The sequence below is a fragment of the Canis lupus genome, chromosome 30 (assembly GCF_011100685.1).
Source record: "Canis lupus familiaris isolate Mischka breed German Shepherd chromosome 30, alternate assembly UU_Cfam_GSD_1.0, whole genome shotgun sequence".
NCBI lineage: Eukaryota > Metazoa > Chordata > Mammalia > Carnivora > Canidae > Canis > Canis lupus.
Window position 1 is genome coordinate 31,696,561 of NC_049251.1, and position 13,831 is coordinate 31,710,391.

At 50.3% G+C, this 13,831-nt stretch overlaps 1 protein-coding gene across 1 annotated transcript in view; it reads left to right on the forward strand.

The window, feature by feature from the left end:
* Nucleotides 1-13,831, forward strand: part of SMAD3 (SMAD family member 3) — a 113,581-nt gene that overhangs the window by 22,848 nt on the left and 76,902 nt on the right.

Here is a 13,831-nt window from a genome sequence, read left to right on the forward strand (position 1 = left end):
GTCCTCTAGTCCAGCCCCTTCATTGATAGGTGGGGAAACCGAGGCCGAGTGGTGTGATGAGTAACCCAAGATCATAGTGAATGAGTGGCAAAGCCAGAGTTAGGACCAGGTTTCTTGAGCCCGGGCCCAGGTGTTCTGTGTGTTTGCTCGTGCTTTGCATGAACCTGGGGTAGTTTTCTTGTCCGTTCACACCCTCACAAATCTCCCTGAGTAGTCAGTTGTCTTACGAGGTAAAGTCTGTTAACACCCATGAGAGAATGAGTGAGGTCTCTGGTGTCAGCTTCGTGGGGAGGGGAGCTTGGGTGGGAGAGTGGGGCAGGGCGCTAACACTCCCTTGTACTTGTCTGATGTCAACCATCGTCGGCTGAATCCTGGTTTCCCAAGTGTGCTTGATGGTAAGGGAGGTTCAGACACTGAGAAGGCCCACTCAGGGTCTTGGAAAGTAGACTTCGCTTTCTCTTCAAGAGCCTTACTGCTCCTCTCTAGGGCATTCAGTCCTCTTCGGCTTGGGATTAGAAGGAGCCCCACCACAGTGGTAAGCCTCGGGTCCATTTTGTGCAGTGCTGTTAGGCTCAGATATCATAGACAGACCTCCAAACTGTGCTTGGTCCAAGGTTAAGACCCTCCTTCCCCACTTGAGTGTTCGATTATCTGCTGCAGTATGTTCAGTCTTGAGGTGGGGGGGGGGGGGGGGGACTGTTGGTTCCAGTGCAGGAATCCAGCATAATTTCTTACATCGTTATCACCTGGGTTCATGGAGTCTGTTTCTTTTGATCTTTCTCTTCCTCTTGGGAGAGGAAAACTTGGTGGACATGGCTGAGCAGAATCCTCTCGTATTTTGAACATCTTCATGTGTTACTCCTGTTCCCCAGCCTCCAGGCCCCTCTGTCTCCTCTGAAGGGATTTCCCAGAAGGTTCCAGGCCAGAGGCTGACCTGGGATGGGAGCTGCCTCCATGGTTAACAAGGCCTGAAGGTGGTTTGGGGCCTTTGCCCAGTGACCTGCCCTGTCACGGAGGCTGGCGATCCAGCGCTGTGGTGCTACGATATGTGACCTCTTCAACCAGTGAGTCACTCACCCCCAGATAACCACCGGTACTTTCAGGGGAACTGCTGGTATCATTGTGGCTGTGGCCATGGTTTCTCCAAATTAAGGTGTGTTTAGAAATGAAAGTATAGGGATTGGTTTCCTTAGATTTATTGTCATGGATTCATGGCTCCCCTGCCTTTTTCTTCATGAAGACTCACCTGGCTTTCTTTTAAATCGTATGATAAAAATCATTTATATATTAATGATAAATAGCCAACACTCTTCCAACATTTGGGGGGGAAACACCTTCATGTCTTTACAGCTTAATTTTTCGATATTTTCTAGAATTGTCCATTTGTGTGTTTATGTGGCTATCATCAGAGCTTGTCCATTTGTCAAACCAGGAAAGCAGGAATTCCATCCAGTATTTACCATGGAGGGAATTTAATATGGGGCCTTGGTTTCATGGGTGATAAAGAAGCTTATAAGCCAAACATGGGAAGGCAAGGTGACCCAGAGCTTTGGAAGCCACCGCCACCTTTAGGCCGGAGGGACAAAGGGAGAAGGTAGTGTTCCCAAAGCCAGGGTCATGGTCACTGGTGGCCTACCTAGAGCAGATGCAGCTGCCTCTAAATGTGCCCACCCAAGATAGAGGGAGATGGGAGAAAGGCTCTGGCCTCTCCCCTCCTCCCTCCCTCCCTCCCTCCCTCAAGTCTCCTGAGTTCCTGCTACTGGACCCTCCTCCCACCCACCAGATGCCCTTGATGTGGGGCCTGTAAGGTCAGGGGTCAGCCCTGGGGGATGCAGAGCAGAACACAACCGGATGAGAAATGGATTGGAGGGCAGATGGGACCCAGCCCAGCCCAGGGTGTAAGCTTCCTCTTCTAATTTAATACTGTCAGAAGCATTTTCCCCATGTTTTCACGTGGTCTTTGTAATTTTGCATGTTAACTCAAGTGGATATACCACTGTTAGCCTGCCCATTCCCCAGCTGTTGGGTGAGTGCTTAAAAATAATGATAAATCAGCAGTTCTCGAAGGGCAAGCCCCCACCAGGAGCATCCACACCACCAGGGAACTTGCTAGAAATACAGTCTTGGGCCCCACCCCAGACCTCCTGAATCAGAAACCCTGTGGGTGGGTCCAGCAGTCTGCGCTTTAAAAGCCCTCTGGGGGATGCCGATGCCCATTATAGTTTGAGAACCACTGTCACAGGCAATGCCACACCTCACTGATGAGGGGCGGGGGACGGGATGCTGAGGGTGCTGGTGGCTGGGCCTCCTTACCCAGAGCGCTGTGGTGTAGTGGCACAGGCCAAGACTCCAGCTACACCTCCCCCAACCCGGGGTCAGGCCTCTCCCTTGCCTTTAACCTCCTTAAGGTTCTTCTTTCCTCTTTTGTTCAATAGCTAAAAATATCAAACCATGTAGTAGTGAGAAGATTAAATGAAATAATGGGCATGATGTTCCCCATCTGTTGGGTCTTTTGAGGCTTTGCAGAAGGAAGTGTGGCAATAGCAGCCAGCTCCTGCACCATGCACGATTGGCCCTGGTACCAGTACTTGAGGTGTGTGGTCTGAAAGTCAGTGATGAGCCCTTAGGAAGCTGATGAGCAAGCTTTAAGTGGTAGGAATCTTGGACTGAGGCTTGCATGTTTGGAGTCAAGCTTCCCCCTCCCCACCCCATTCTTATTACCATTCAAGCCTGACCCCGTGCTGACACTTCTTGTCCCTCTCGTCTAGCCACTTGGTGGAGTGAAAAGAATCCTGGACTCAGACCAGGACCCCTGGCTTCCTGTGCTGGCTGTGTGTTCCCGGGCAAACCACTTAAGCTTTCTGAGCTGCACTTTCTTTATCTGTAAAACCTCTACCTTGCCTGCCTGGATGGCAATGGTGTAGGTCAGGTGGGCCGATGGACGTGAAATCTGCCTTGAACCTTAGTGGGCCCCATGAATGGAAAGCCTTCAGGGTCCCATCTCAGCCAGGGCCAGCCTTGCCACCCGTGTAGGCCTCCCCTCCTAGTTCCGATGCAGGAAGTACTAAACCTGAGTATCGGTGAGGACGGGCATCTGGGTGCCCCATCGTCCTGTAGTGACTTGTGGGCAGACACCGGGCCAGGGTCTTCTACACATGCTCCGCTTATACTTCCACAGCTCTACCAAGTAGGGAGTCTTCTGAGAAGTAACCAAACTCAGATAGCTTAAGAGGAAGGATGTGAATGAACCCCTGAGCGGACGGACAGACAGGCCCACTCTGCCTCAGAGCCATCGGTGGAGTCTCGCTACTGCTAAGAAGGGAAAGAGGAACAGGGTAAGAGCTCCTGCTGATGTAGGGTGATCCATTGGGGTCACAAGCACTGTGTGTGGGTGGAAGAGACAAGCTGATTGGAGCTGGTTGGGACTGGCTACCTGGGAGAAGCGAAGGCAGCCAGTCCTTCCCATCTTCCTGCCTCTGGCAGCACCCGAGAACCCTCTGGCACCAGCAGGAGGACCAGCCACCATCCCACCACAGGTGCTGTCCTTGTGTACCGGCTGAGAAACTGAGGCTCAGAGAAATCAAGTGGTTTACCTGAGGTTAAACAGGCAAGGACTTTAAGCCCAGGTCATGTGGCTTCTGGTCCAGGGCTCTTTGCACGACTCCTCTGTGGTTTATTGAGCCAGGCATGATCGGGGCTTGTCCACACCATTTCCCGGCCCTTCTGTGGGAGGTCCTCTGGGTGGGCAGCCGGATAGTGAATGGCCAGTGTGTGTGTGTGTGTGTGTGTGGGGGGGGGTGTCCTTGGTGTGAAGGGCCCAGCAAAGTCAGCCTGAGCCCCAGGCGGGTCAGAAGATGTGCCACCCTCCAGCCAACAGCTGTTCTTCTACTGTGCGGGTTGCCACTCATAGTGACACCAGAATAGGGGGTGAAGGCCGTGCAAGGAGAGCAGCAGTGCTCCCATTCGGCCTGCATCTGGGGGTGAGCAGGTCATCCCACCCGGGCAGGGCGGAGGCCGTTTACCCGGCCGCTTCTCAGGGAGACTCAGCACCAAACAATCTTATTGTTCAAGCTGTGCTCAAAATTGCTACCCTGAAGAGAGGGCTGTGGCAGGGCAGGGTGGGGCGTGATAACATGGAGCCCGGGCCTGCTGGGGCAGGTCTTAATGACTGTAAATAACTGTGGCTGAGGCAGGACCTGAGCTTTTTAACTCGCTAAGTATACGTTATTGCTAATGCAGCCAGGGCCGACCCGAGGATCATAATTACCCGAGATCTGCTTTACAGGCACTTAGGGAAGCGCACCAGGCTGTACTAGCCCAGGTAAGCATGTGGCCACATACACTTAACAGGTGTCTCAGAGAAGCCTTTGCATTAATTCTTTATTTAAACCCTGGCAGCTGGCCACTGACTGGATGTACCAGAACTTTTGGACTTTTGGGATCAGAATTGTTTTCTTCTTCTTCTTCTTCTTCTTCTTCTTCTTCTTCTTCTTCTTCTTCTTCTTCTTCTTCTTCTTCTTCTTCTTCTTCTTCTTCTTCTCTTCCTCTTCCTCTTCCTCTTCCTCTTCCTCTTCCTCCTTCTTCTTTCCTCCTTCTTCTTCTTCCTTCTTCTTCTTCTTCCTTTTTTTTTTTTTTTTTGTTTCCCCTCCTGGATTTAAATGCACTTGAGTTTTAAGCCAGTGCCCCCAGCATCTGGGCAGCTGGCAGAGCTGCATGGGGGAGGGTGTAGGGGGTGTTTAGGAAGCTCTTTTGGGTGTCTCCTCTCCTCTCATACAGCCTATTTCACTTGTGACGCTTTGGGTTGCTCTGTGTGTGTATGTGTGTAGATGTGTGCACATGTGTGCACCTGCACACGTGATTTCCCCACACCAAGCAGTTCTCCGATTCTTTGGACACCAGGTGAATGTCTTCCTTCCAGTCTAACTCAATTCTGATCCTGTCTACCTGGAGACAGCATCAGATGCCAGAGGTTAAGGGCTTAGTCCCATAAGACCACCCCTACCCCCTGCCCCACTTTGGATGCCCATTGCAAGTCCATATTGACACCTGACCCCTGGGCTGTTGATCAGAGGTTCCCATCCATCCCCTCCTAGGGCTCAGTTAATTTGCTAGAGTGCCTCACAGGACTCAGGAAAACATTTTACCAGTTTATAGAAGGATGCAAGTCAGGAACAGCCAGATGACAGAGATGCACTGGGCAAGATAGGTGGGAAGAGGCTTGGAACCTCCTTGGTCTCTGGACTCACAGCTCTCCTGGCATCTCCTTGTGCTCGCCAACCTGGAAGCTCTCTGAACCCCACTCACTGGGGGTTTCATGGTGACTTCATTCCTTAGGCGTGATTAATGACGTCATTGGCCATCAGTGATTGAACTCCACCTGCAGCCCCTCTCCTGGTGCCTGAGGTGGGAGCAGAGGTGGGGAGCTGTGATTGAAGGTTCCAGCCTTCTAATCACATGGTTGGTTTCCCTGGTACCCAGCTGTCCATCCTTTCGGGACTTTCCAGAAGTCCCTTCACTTACGGAAACCCAGTTGTGGTTGAAAAGGGCTTGTTGTGAATAGCAAAAGATCCTCCTTTCACCTTCGTTGCTCTGGGCCTATTTCAGGAATTCTAACAAAATATAACAAAAGATGTCCTTAAAGCTCTCATTTAGGAAATTGCAAGGATTTGAGGGGCAATGTGGCAGGCACAGTGGACAAAGAGCAAATGTAGGTTTCTTATTATAAATCACAATATCACAAGGAACCTCAGGGGGATGGTGATAAGTCCAGAAAAGTCACCCTGAGCTGACTGATGGGAAGATCTTGGGCAAGTCCCATCACTTCTTTGAGCCTCAGTTTCTCCAGCAGTAAAATGGAGATAATGATGCCTGTCTCTTAGGGTTGTTGTAAGATTGAGTTGATGCATGTACAAAGCTTAGCTCAGCATTGATCACCTTGCTAAGAGCTGGTGAATGGTCCCTTCTTCCCTTTCTTTGGTGTGGACCCGATAAAAAGACGGCCGGTTGCTCACCTAGCCTACTATATTGTGTTGACAAAGGAATTGTCACCCACTATGGCAGCCCCAGAAAGGTGAAAAAATGCCTGTGAAGTCCCCCAGCCCACCAGGTGCTGAGATGGGTAAGCATTTTAATCCAGACCACTCGTTAGTTTCAACATTGAAGCCCTGAACCATCATTTCTGGGACGCAGGGCCTCTGGGTGTGGAGACTTGAGCTAATTTGGCTTAGACTAACCAGGCAGCAAAGGAAAGGACAGCTGTGGGAGTGGGTCTTGAGCCTGTCCTTGACATGCCCGTGGCTGGCACGGAGGCCAGCTTCGTGGGCACGCAGTGTGTGCGGTCACATAGAGCCCCACACTCAGGAGGGCCCTGTGCCCTCCAGTGTGTCTTGTCAGCATCTTGAAATTCTTGATTTTCTTTGAGGGTCTTGTAAACGAAGTCTGATGAGACAGCGGAGCAGGCGCTTTAGTAGATCTGTACGCACATTGTTCCTCTCTGCCCGGATAGTCCCGACACTTTATTTGAACCAGAACTTGTTTGCATGCAGGAAGAAGGCCATGTCATTCTAAGAATCGATAATGACCAAGAAATCCCTATCCCTTGCCTTACTTGTGTTACTTCCCCATATTAGCCGACCGCTCATGCCAAAAACGATGTGGAAGAAAGAGCTAAGGCAGCCCATCGTGTCTGATCCTTGCAGCTCCTCCTCACTCATCAGTAAGCAGAAGGTAGAGTGTTGCTAGGATGTGCACGTTTCAAGAAGGGAAGTAAAACTAGTTAAGTTCGTTTTATGCAGTATTGCTGCTGTTCTGGTAAAGTCACCCTCTGTGTGTGACCAAGCCACGGAATACACAGTGTGTCATTTCAGTGATTTCACGTACTAGTTAAATCCCCTTACATTTGTATTTAAAACTGCACCGCAGAACATGCACACGAGTGGGAAGATACATGCTAATAATTCAAAACTTACACTTTTCTAAGAACGATATTAAATAGCAATTAAAAAACCACCACAGCAAGTCAGGGGAGAGAGAAAGACTGGAAGGAAAGGAGAAAGTTTTCTATTTTGATACCATTAATGGTACTTTCTTCTTGGTTTTTGCCAGAGGGCTCCACATTTTCGTTTTGCCCTGGGCCCCACAAATTACGTAGCCCGTGCTGGCTGGCATCCCGGGACTGGCGGTCTCGAGCTCTTGTTGCACACGCAGGCTCTTTGCTAGATCTCCAGTCTTCTCATACTATCTTCTGGGTCACAGGACCAACAAGCAACATGTAGACAAATGAGCACTGACACTTGCTCTGAAGATTCTAGGCTGTTCCAGGTGATGGTGGGTCTGTTGCTAGAGATCACAGTTGGGGAATTCCAGAGGCCCCACACGCTGTCTTATTAGAGGTGTTTTGGGGTCATCTGTGCATTCACTGTTGTGAATTTTTGAGCTGCTTAGCATAGAGGCATGAGCCAGCAGTGGGCTGAGAGAGGCCCCCAGGTTGAACCCAGCCCTGTCTTGGTCTCCTTGGGCAAATCATTTCTTCCTGGATCTGTTTCCTCATCAGGTGATCCTCAGTCTCTCCGTTGTAACTTAGCTGTTAAGAGTGTGAGCATCTTGGAGGCCCGTTCTCGGGTCAACTCTTGTTTTCACTTCTTAGGTAGTTTCTGGATCGATCTGGGGCAGGTTGTTGGAGCCTTGGTTTCCCCATGTGTAAAGAGGGAATAATGGTAACAACCTCATAGGGTAATAAATGAGTGCAGGGAAGGAGGTTAACATTGTGTCTGGTAGGTAATGTTGAATAAACGGTTGCAACGGTCAGAAGGGTGAAGGAGGAAGAAATAATCCCTAGAAGTGCTAGGACCAAAGCACCTAAATCTCTAACCAAATCTCTAACCTCAGAGATTCTGTGAGTACAATTGCCTACGGGACCTTTGCCTCAGACTTGTAAGCAGCTCTTTAGACCGTGTGTTCCAGAAGTTACTGGAATGAGGGGGAAATGACAGCATTTGCAGTGTGAAGGTCTGGGTCCTTGTCGTCTCACTCCTAGTCATGGGACCGGTGACAGTCCCTTCCCCATCAAACATCACTTTTTTCATCTGTAAAATGGAGTGGTGATGGGTCTACCTACAGCACGAGGCCCAGTGGAGAGGACACGCGTAGAAGTCTCCCCTAAACATAAATTCGAGGTGCTGCGTTAGGAAGAGCTCTACAGAGCATCTTCAGTGTTTGTTGATGTCTTGCTCATTATTGTCATGAGAGATGGAGAAGCATTTGCTTTGCCCGGGCTTCAGTTCTCCATCTGTGAGGTTAGAGGAACAGCCTTGGATGTAGCATAAACTGCCCCACGAGCAGGTTATAAAAGAAGGAAGAAGGGATGGGGAGGGGAGAGCGAGAGAAAGAAAACCCGCAGAATTTGAGATTGTCCCCTGACTGGTGTCCCAATGGCAGGTTTCAGGGACTCAGGACGGGGGTGCAGCCCAGCCTTGTGGTTGACAAATGTCAGATGTTGGGACGAGAACGGCCTTACTGCAGCAGGGGTTTCTCGCCACCCCCTGCCTCCCGAGCCCCGGTAGCTTGTCACTCCCTGGCTAACAGCTTGGCAGCACAGAGGCAAACCACAGAGTACATTTGAGGCCCTGGTCTGCTCATTTCGAGGGTGGGGCCGAGTTTTTCTCCTGCCACAGGGAGCTAATTAAAGAAAATAAGCTTTGGGAGTTGGGAGAGGACTGGCCACAGAGCACTTGGGGAGGATTGCTCTAGTCGTGGAGGCCTCCGCAGTGACCGGAAGGCAGGTGGAAGTGGTGTCCGGGTCCCACACATTCCAGTGGTGCCCTGAGGACCCCTGCTGCTCAGCAGGGAGACCCGGATGGAGACAGCAGGAGGGCCTCCCTCACTGGTTGGGGGTGGGTGGGGAGATAGTCTTGGTTCCTGAGGGGACCATTGTAGAAGAAGTTCAAGCTCCCCACGAAGATGGGTCAGTGTTTTGAAATGCTTCACGGATACGGTCAGAGTCCTGGGAGTGAGTCCTGGGCGTGAGTTCTGCGAGTAATGCTAAGTCACCTGTCTGCAGCCCTTTGGGTTCTCCCACCAGCCTTAGGGAAAGTGGGTACGACTTTTGTGTTCCTGAGAGTAAACCTACGCTCAGAGGTGGTTCTTCTTGTTCCAAGGCTCGGGGCTGGAAAGTGAAATAAGGACTCAGGACTTCTGTCTGCAGATGGAACATGATAATTACGTGGGGGTTGGAGGGGGGTAGCAAACATCAATTCCTATTGTCTGACGACCGCCACTGCCCTCCAGGATTGGAATCTACGCTCTTAATGGCCACGTACTGTTTTATGGAGAAGGTATGTTGCTGAAACCTTGATTGTGTAAATTGAATTATGTCTTAAGCATGACAGGAAAACCATTTAAAGGAATCCCATTGTGGGTCATTTTGAAAAATGAAGAATTACAGTATCTCCCCAACAATCTTCTATCTTATAGATAGGGTTATCACAAGATTGCTTAAAAGAGGGGTCCCACTGTCCTGCCAGCTTATGACTGTCACTGCCTACTCCTCTGGGCTCAGAAGGGGCTCCCACAGGTGGGAGAACTTGGGGAAGATCTGCTACGTATGCAGAATGTTTTGATCCTCGCACCCCGAGAAGTTGGGACCTAGGTGTGGCCTCGGGGCAGCCAGGCCACGGATTCCCAAGTGAGATGTGGGGACGCACCGCCCATAAGACGTGCTAGGAGGAGTTTTTGTTGGGGACAGGTGATGGTGATGATCATGAAACAAGGGGTCATTGAGCACTCACCATGTTCACATGACCTTACATAGATGATCCTATTCAATTACTACTACTAAAAAAAAAAAAATTAGTACTACTACTGATTAATAGTACTGAAGTCTGTGGATGACTTAGCAGTTAAAGGTACATTCCTCTATGCAACGAAATGCTTTTCAGCCAACAAATGAAGGATGTGCCACGACACAGGTGATGGACCTTGAAAACAAACATTATACTGAGTGAAAGAAGCCAGGCCCGTACGACCACATATCCCCGGATTCCATTGATGTGAAATGTTCAGATGAGGAAAACCCATAGAGCTAGAAAGCAGATCAGTGGCTCCCAGGGGTCAAGGGAGGGGGGAAATGGGGAGTGACTATTTAACGGGTACAGGGTTTCCTTTTGGGGTGATGAAAATGTTCTGATACTAAGTAAATGTAATGATTTGCAAAGATCATGCGTGAATGGAACGCCACTGAGTTGTACACCCTCACGATGGCACGTTTTTGCTCTGTGCATTTAAGCACAATACATGGGTTTTAAAAGTGTATTCCTCTCTTGGTGTCCCTCTTACCAGCTTGGGTTCTCCTGTGCGTGTGTTGAAGGGTAGAGAAAGGGAAGGGGTCATTTTTGTGGACACTGAAGCTGAAAGAGGCTTGGGGCTTTCTGATTCAGGCCGCAGCTTTATGAGGAACCAGAGACCCAGAAAGGACTAGTCACTCGCCCAGGGGCACAGAGCAAGATACCAGAGTTCGGATTTGGATTCCGGCCTTCTCAGTTTCCAGTAGAAAAGTTAGAGGAAAAGTGGGATTTTGTAGCTTTTTCACATCACTGGGTACATTCTGGGCCACAGAGGCTCAGCTCTGCTCCACCTGGTGGTTTGTGCTTTCCCTGAATACCTGGGGAACCTGTACCATGCTGGTGGGACAGCACGTGGGTTAGCTCGGCTGTCTGGAGGCCCAGGGCTGGTTAGTAGACATAGCCAAAGGCCTGGGCTGTGTCCCCACGTGTGTGTGTGTGTGTGTGTGTGTGTAGAACAATTCCACTTGTGCTACTCAATTTCAGCATTTAGCAAAAGGAACCAATTGTGTGTAAACACATACATTTGGCGTTTGATGGGAGACTTACCATGTGACACTGCTTCTTCTTTTCTTTTTGACTGTGAACATCTGACCCTACAGGAAACGAGAAACTTTCCAGTACCTAATTTGTGCTCACTCTGCTTTCAAACCCTCTCAGACGCAGCACAGGGTAAACTATGAAACTATAGCTTATAGTAATATTTATGTATGGAAGTCAATGAGCTGTTGAAATGCTTGGATGTCAGAAAAGGTTTCAAATGTAGCAACGGAGTCCCCATTCCCCCCCCCCCCCCCCCCCCCCCCCCCCCCCCCCGCCACACACACACCTTCTGGTTATATAGTGGGTAGATTTGCCTTCTTTCTTAGGTCAAGCTCTGGCCAACTGTCCCTGCCACATAGGGATGATGGTGGTGGTGGTGATGCCATTTATGAGATGGAACAGTCGTTGAATTAAGTGTACACTTTTTATTTTTATTTTTAAAGATTTTATTTATTCATTCATGAGAGACACACAGAGAGAGGCAGTGCACAGGCAGAGGGAAAAGCAGGCTCCATGCAGGGAGCCCAATGCCCGACGTGGGACTCCATCCCAGGTCTCCAGCATCACGCGCCCTGGGCTGAAGGCAGCGCTGAACTGCTGAGCCACCCGGGCTGCCCTAAATGTACACTCTTAATGTAAAAATGTAAGTGAAGTTTTAGGATCTTGCAAGTTTAGTTTTTCTTTCGGTTGGATCCATGCACTAGCAATGACAAGACCAGCATTTCAGTGTGAGCCGTGTGACCTTAGCAGAGCGGCCTAACAAATGTCCTGGCCTGTCCCACGTCAGCAAGCTGGGGTGAGCGCCCAAGCGAGGTGATGGGCGTTCGTGGGCTCGTGTTAGCTGTCGACGCTCTTCCTGAGGTGACTGAGGAGACCGGAGGGTGGGAGGGGCTGAGAGAAAGAATTGAACTGATGCATGCACTGGTTTGCATCTGGAGTTGGGGCTGGGTGGTGGTTGTGGCATTCGTGTTCCTGAGCCAGGGGGGCCTCAGCCTTGGGCCACAGGACTTGGCGTGCATGGGCATTTTTTTCTGCCGTCAGATGGGCAGGGTTGGGAGGCGCCCGCTCTAAGGCGATGTGGGGAAAACCCAGTCCCTGTCCTCCAGAAGTTCACAGTGTAATTGTGTTTTTCACGGGTCACCTGGAAGGCCATGTGTTGAGAGAGAGTGCAATTGGCCTGATGAGTCCTGCACAGCCCCAGACCCACTGTGCTGTTCAGATTGGAGTCCTGGGAAGATGCTGTGTGTGCATGAGAGAGCGAGAGAGCAAAAGAGAGCAAGAGAGAGAGAGAGAGAATGTGTTCAGAGAGAGGAGAAAGCCAGGGAAGTAGGATGAGTCAGATTTACCCACTGTTTTTTCCCTTTTGAAATGTGTTATGCTTACATACACAGCAGTCATGCACTTGCACAGAAATGTGTGAAAGCCACTTAAAATGTGTGAAATGTGGCCCTTTTGAAAGTATGCCTTACACCCACAATGTCTTGAGCACAAATGGATTTGTGAATGTTCAGCTCTTTCCTTGTCTGCAGGAATTTTGGGTTTTGCCCGGGGTGCGGGTTTAGGCCCAGCCCAGGCTGACTTGTGTGTGTGATACACAGGCGTGGGCTGTGTGTGATGGAATCAAGGTTCTAGAGGTTCTGTTCTGTTAAACAGGTGGAATTCTGAAGCCCTTGGTCCCGGGTGGTCTGTAGCACGCAGTGGTTTGGGATGGGCTGGGAAGAACCCGACACCCACGTTTCCGTAGGTGGGTTATGTGGTCTCCTGGGCCTGGTACTTGAAGTCCCCCAGAGCTGACCACTCTGTGAATTTGCCTTCTCTGTGGGCCTCTGTTCCTTCCAGATGAGGCTCAGCTCAGCTCCTCCGCAGCCTGCTGCATCCACACCCACTGCCTTGCTTTGGCTCACCCGTATGCTTCCTGGGATACATTCCCGGACTTCTCTGTACCTTTCTGTCTTTGAAACCCAGACTGAGCCCCACCTCCTCTGTTGCATTTTCCTTGACTATATATCCCAGCTCACCGTGGCTGCCTCCCCTTTCTCTAAATGGTCTCCCAAATTGCTTCCTGGGTCTGGCACGTAGTACATGCTCCATAAATATTTTTGAACGTGGCCCTGTCCGTGATAGGCAACTTGCTTGTGTGTCATTCATCTACCCAGACGTGAGGGCCCACTTCCCTGTATAGGAGCTGTGTCATAGTGTCATTTTTTTATTATTATTATCCCACCCCCCCACCCTGTCAGCTTATAGAAGAGTCGTAGATAAGATCCTGCAAGGCCTAGACACTTCTCTCCCTGTCCCGTGTGGCATCAATAAGAATCACAGGCTTCTTGGCACTCCCTTGCTATCCAACAGAGTGAGCATAGTAAGATCTACCCAGCCTGTACCAGAAGCTACCACGATGATCAGGAGAGAGTTTCCGAAAACCACAAAGTGCTGTGCAGACATGAGTTATGAATGGTCTTGTCGGTTGTCAATACCACATGGCCTTGACATTGATGCTAGGTCCTGCATGGGGCCTGAAGAGTGGCGGAGAGCTGGCGTATGCTGCTGAGCCGGAGTCCAGGACCCCTGAGATCCACTCACCATCCTCGGGTCTCGGTTTCCTTGGCTTGGCTCCCCTTTCCAGCTCTGACACTGGCAGCCATGGAGCTGTGTGGCGGAGGGGGCAGTGGGGTGGGCTCCCCTCTCCTGTGTGGCTGGAACTCAGCCAAAACAATCAGGAAGGTTTCCCTTCAACCTCAGTGTTTCTGGGATGGCCTTTGCAGCTTTGTTGTCACCTCGAGTGATCGCGCTGGACCTCTTTTGTTTTTTTTTTTTTTTTTTCAGCTTATTGCTAGATCTCCATAAACACTCGCTTGGGGAAAAAAAAAAAAAAACTCGCTTGGACTAATGGGAGAGGCTGTTTGCACCATTGAAGGTGGCAGAGTTTTTGTCATCCCTTTGCAGAGGTG